Raw genomic sequence first — 6,000 nt, forward strand, 5'->3', positions numbered from 1 at the left:
AATATGGTATGTAATTTGTGAAGAGCCCCTTCACCTCTAGGGCACTGGTGGACGTGAGCCCAGGCTGAGAGCTGGTACCATGTGGTGACTGTCTGGGGCCTGCCTGACACGAGTTAGTGGGTCTCAGTCCAGTTCTCAGTGGAGGGGTGTCCATGTCCCAGACAACGCCCGTCTGCCTTGCACTAAGAGCAGTGTCTTGGGTGACCTGCTGAATGGTCTGTGGAGACTTGGGGAGAGGGGAAGTCAATGTCCTGCCTACGCTCCACCCCAGAGTGCTGCTCCCTCCAGGGCACAGCTGACCCACAGTTTGGAACTGGCCTGTGGGAGGAGCATGCACTGCTGCTGTCTGTCTGCATTATACCAGCCTCAGGGAGACAGGACTTCTGCCTCCAGGGCTGTCCTTGCTGTACCTAAAACTGAAGTGATCTTTTCTTCCAAAACCATGGGGAGAAAGAATCTGGGGGTCAGGGATGGGGTCATTCCACTGCCAGTTTGGTGCCCCGTGGTTTTGTGTCATGGGTTACAGGGAACTTGTTAAGCCGAGGCACCGGGATTCAGCAGTGAACCCCTCCAATGCCACTGAATGGCATCAAACTCCTTTAGGCTCCTTCGAAAAGCCCAGCCCAGGTCTCCACTCCCTGAGCATCTACCCAGTTAATCTCACCCAGACGCTGGGCTCAGTCTAAAACCCAGGGCGGATTCCCTGGGGACTATGTCCAGTTTGTTCCCAAATACTGATCCAAGAATATAAAAGGGAGATTCCCAGTGCCAAGACATGGGGCTACATTGGAAACAGACACCCTGAAAAAGCTGACTTTGTTGCAACTGGCAGTCAGCCCTTATAGATACAAATATGAAACCTACCCCCCAAACCTTTATTTCCAGCACAACTTGCTATAGTAAAAACTTGGTTCTCTTCACACTGAAATTGTGTGTCAGCTAGGTCCCCCTCTTCTTGTTATAATACTTAAGTCTTATTTCTTTTGGTAAATCATTTGTATACAGCTCCATAGGAAATCAGCTTTGAATTGATCACCTTTGCCTTCGTTGTCAATGGTTGATGAAATTAGATATCTGATTTTATTTAAAGGAAGGGAAATCCTGCCATGCCTCCTGAAACATACATAGTCTGCTCACTAAATCATTTTGATGAATAACATCGTAATAACCCTGTAATGAAACACTGAACTCATCCAGCATGATCAGGCTATAGAGACATGCCAGAAACTGCTGCTGTAGCAACTTCATTTACCCAGCTACAGAAAGGGAGCAAGCAGCCTTGCCTTTGTGGGCATTAAATCACATTAGATTCCGTAGCATTTGTGTTGGCGTTTTAGAGGGTTTGAGGGGGATCTCTGGGTGTGAGTGGGGTGGCACCAGGAGAGTGGACATATTCACTGAGCCTTCTCTGCTGCATCTAAACTCTGGTGGTGCAGAGCCCTCTCCAGTGTAGCCTTTCGCTCACGTTCCCCAGAGGTGAATTGCCCCTGATGCAGTGATGGGTTGCTTTTCCACGTGGTCGCTCTGGCTATCCTGCCCACATGGTGATGAGAACCAGCCCCAATGGCACCTATAACTCTCTGGGGTCTCACAGGGCTGGTCTGGGGGCCATTAACCCAGTCTGGTGCATAGACCAAGGTTAAGCATGACCCAGATTGCTCTGCCCTCCAGCCGGGGATGAGGTGGGAAGTCAAGTGCCACGGATGGGAATGGGGAATGTATCCAGAACTGGGGTCTCTTTGTGGAGAGAATTATGGAATAGTGGATGGAGGTTTCTCATAAAACAGGAGGATGGGGGAACTGGCCTCAAGCATAGAGGGGGGTGATGCCCTGATTCCCCAAGGGCTCAGACTATTAACTCCCCAGAGCTCCCTGTCAGTATGAAGCAGCTTGTCCTCTGCACTGCATGGGGCATGAGCAGTGCAGTTAGCATCCACCCTGCCCCTGGGGTGGGGGCATTATCCAGGGCCCCTCTATGGCTGCGGGTTGCAGCCAGCCTCAGTGTCTTCTTCATGTCCTGGTGCATGTGAATATTCAACACACTGGGGAAGTGGGAGTATCTGGATGAAAACTGGTCAGTTTCACAATGGTCCCCAAGAATGGACCAGAAAGACAGCTGGATCCAAAGGCCTCAAACCTCTGAGGGTGGGTGGGCGGACTGAAATTCCACTTGGAGCTTAGTGGCACAGGTACCTCTTTCTTGGTGGTGGTTGATCTGACACAGCTGTGTGCTGTGCTTTGGCAGAGGGAATGTAGGGATTCCACCGGCCAGAGAGGGGCCATGCTCTAAAGCAGTGATTCTCTGGGACAGTGCAGCAGAGCCTGGTGGCTCTAGACACCTGTTGTTTGTGTGGTGGCTACTTCCTGTTTACCACTGAGACCTCGGTTGATATCAGCAGGGGGCTCTGTAGAGGTAGAGTGAGCTTGTCCGGTCCCAATGCCTAAGTGAGGAAGCAGGTATTTCCAAGGCGTGGCTATCAGCTTCAGCTTTGACTTCATCGTGTCGGTACCCAGTGTGTGCTGCTTCCCAGCTGGCCTCTTCCGTTTTTCCGTAGCCATATGCAACACCACAGGTACCTATACGACAGCAATGGACACAGCATAGCCCTGCTCCTATTCTGGGAGAGGGCATCCAACAGGCTAGATGGACTGGACTGTCCATGGAAATCAGCAGTAGGACAGACAGGTGGTTGAGCAAGGGGTGCTGGCTGCTCCGTCCATCTACGTCCATGTGCAATTAAGTCCAATAAGAACTCTGGGAAATCACATAAGGCCCAGGTGTCAGGAATCCTGAGCTGCTCGCTGTGGGAGTCAAGAGTTCCTCTTATCATGCAGAAAACAACCATGTGAGACACCAAACACATTAAGAACACTGAGCTGTTAGGTAGCGCTCTTCATCTGTGGATCTCCAAAGGTGGGTGAGTATCACTCTCCATGTTTCCTAGAAGTTGTGGGCCCTACAAGGCAAGTCAGTAGCAGAGCAGGGAAGCAGATCCCCCATCTCCAGCCACCCAGCAGGATGCCCTCTCCATTAGACCGCTCTCCCTGACAGCGCTGTGCTCCAAAGTGACACGTGCATTGGCAATGCCTGAGCGAGCTTGGGTGAAGAACATGACACAACAACACCACATTTTCTAATCCTATTTCAGTGGATCCCATTTCCTGGTTTGTCGTTTCCAATGGACTCTGTAAAACTCCATTCACCTGCTTGCCTTGGGCGAGTTACCTTTTGACAGGTGAAATCTCATTAATTGTTAATCATCATCAGGATAAAGGTGGGCAAGTAGATGGCTGGTTAATTTTTATGGCCATTTTCCAGGCTAATTTTAAATGGCCTAACACAGCTCCTGCAAACCCCACCAAATACCAGGGAGGAAGGATCTGAAAAGCAGCCGGCAGGTCAAAAATGGCCTGCCAGCGCTTTCCTTGCAATTCAGCTCCCAGAAGGGTCACCGCTCTTGTCCTACAGAGCGCCACAGCCAATGTCATTAGCCCGACTTTATAAATAGGGTTGCCATTATTCCGCCTTTGGACTAGAAGTTACCACAAGTTCCAGTGAAAACCTGCAGTGTCAGTGATTTGCATTCAGAGAGATACCCAAAGAGATTTCAAATATGTGTGCTTAACTTGGCAAATATAATACAACTTTATTTTCTAGAGCAGCCTTCATAAAACCCACTGTCCTCAAGTGCTTTTCAGAGTGAAACTGCAGAGAGGAATTTAGAGGGAGGAAAGATCTCGGCAACTGAGCTTTTGTAGGAGAGGGAGAGTGGATGGCTCAGGGAGGCTGTTCCAGACAGCAGCAGCTACAGTGAAGAAGGGCCTTGTAGCAGCAAAGGCAAGGGTGGGTGAGGGGAGGTAGTAGGAGGTTTTAAGAACAAGCAGGACTGTTGTAGAACTGGATCCTGCAGTGGTTGGGGAACTAGTGGAGTTCTTTGAGGGTGGTCAGAGCTCTGTTTTCTGTCTTTCCATGGCCATGGAATTGGCTGCAGAATCTACCTAACTGCTGGAGACTTGACTGCCATCTTAGCAGACACATTAAGGATCAAACCAGGGACCTCTAGAGCTAGAAACGTAAACAGCTACAACTTGAGCTAAAGAACCACGCTGCACCCTCTGGGGCTGTAACAGACTTGTATCCTCTGCAGATCGGGCATGCGCTCACCAGTGGTTGACACAAAGTCCAAGTTGTTATGTTCTTAAAAAGAATGAAGCTTCCCTCACTGTCTCCTTTGTCTCACTGAGTGTCCAGGCAGAGGCTGTTCTAAGACATTAAGAACTGCCTCCAGCCCTGTGTATGGAGGCTGTTGGCTCTGTCCCCAAGCAATAACAACATTGACATTCACGCTTTCAGCTATTTTATTGTTTGGAAGGAGGTTGGGTGAAACCTCATTGAAGCTGTTGGACATGCTGGCTGCCTTCCAGTCAGGCTAAATGAGGGAGCAATTACAAGCCGCTGTTTAGCGATAGCTGGAATAATGGAAAGTGCCATGCTAGGGACTGATAACAACCGCCACCACCCAAAGACTAGACTGATAACAAACATGGGGGGCTGGGGATTGATTGGATTGCAGCTGTGTGTCTGAGAAAGCAGCAGCAGAAACACAAGAGAAGCAGACAGGCAGCCAGGAAACCCCAGACACAACCAGAGAAGCATTTTTAGTGTGACCCTGAGAAAAACTGAGAGGGCGCTCTAGGGTAGAGTACTAGCTGGAAGGAGGTTTAGAACTGTGAGCAAAGAAACTGTCACCTGCTGTATTCAGGGAAATGGGACTTTATATACACTGTAAATAAACCTGGTTGCATCAAAGCAGGGGCTCTCAGACTTTTGTACTGGTGACCCGTTTCACATAGCAAGCCTCTGAGTGCGACCCCCCTCTTATGCATTAAAAACACTTTTTTATATATTTAACACCATTATAAATGCTGGAGGCAAAGCAGGGTTTGGGGTGGATGGTGACAGCTCTCGACCCCCCATGTAATAACCTAGCGACCCCCTGAGGGGTCCCGACCCCTAGTTTGAGAACCCCTGCATCAAAGAAATACCTAACTTCATCATCAATTTCTCCTCCCAACAGAAACAACCCACAAGACCCTGATTATTGGCTAACTGCATGGCTCAGCAGGGATAAGCATATCGATAATCATTTTATTGGAGCTATCCAGCTGATGTGCTCTTCCGTGGCTGTTGGGTAAATTGGGAGCGGCTGCAGGGAGGAGGCTGCTTGCTGGAGTCTGCTCTGAGCATTCAAGGCCCCAAGGCCAAGAAGAGATTCTCCCTCTACCCAGAGCCAAAAATGTCAGCTTAAGTGTCAGGTCGCCAAACTGCAGGTCCAAAACCCCAGTCAACTCCTCCCCAGCTGACAAAACCTTCAGCATCCCCCAGCAACTTCTGCAGGTCAGCTGTGTGCAGGGCCGGCTCCAGGCACCAGCCGAGAAAGCACGTGCCTGGGGTGGCACATTGTAAGGGGTGGCACATTGTAAGGGGCGGCATTCTGGCCAATCTTGGGGCAGCCAGCCCAGCCCTGAAGGGGCACAGACCCCGACCCGGGGGGCAGGAAGTAGTGATCCCCACTGCTCATCGTGCTGCCGGGCTCCCTGGGACGCGCCACTCCCCGCCGCCTGCACCGGCCTCCGCCTCCCGTGCGGCTCTGAGCCCGGCCCGGCCGAGCCGCCTTTAAAGGAGCAGCTGAGCCAGCACCTCCTGCAGCCCCCGGGCACTGGAAGGAGGGCGGGTTCTGCGGCGGCCCGGCAGGCAGCGGAGGGGCGGGCCCCACTGATCCCGGAGCCGTTTACACTGTGCTGAGCCCCGCTGCAATGCCGGCCCCACGCGGAGGTCGCAGACCCCAGCCAGCGCTGCCTGTGTCGGCCCCCTTGGAGCCTGCCCGGCCGGGAGAGGCACCCCAAGACTGGAGGGGAGAGCCCCTCTCGCCCGGCTGCAAGCGGGCTGCAGGGCCTGGCTGCCCACGGGCAGAGGGAGGGGGCGGGTGCTGCCCTTCA

The sequence above is a fragment of the Terrapene carolina genome, unplaced genomic scaffold (assembly GCF_002925995.2).
Source record: "Terrapene carolina triunguis isolate 2854851 unplaced genomic scaffold, T_m_triunguis-2.0 Scaffold838, whole genome shotgun sequence".
NCBI lineage: Eukaryota > Metazoa > Chordata > Testudines > Emydidae > Terrapene > Terrapene triunguis.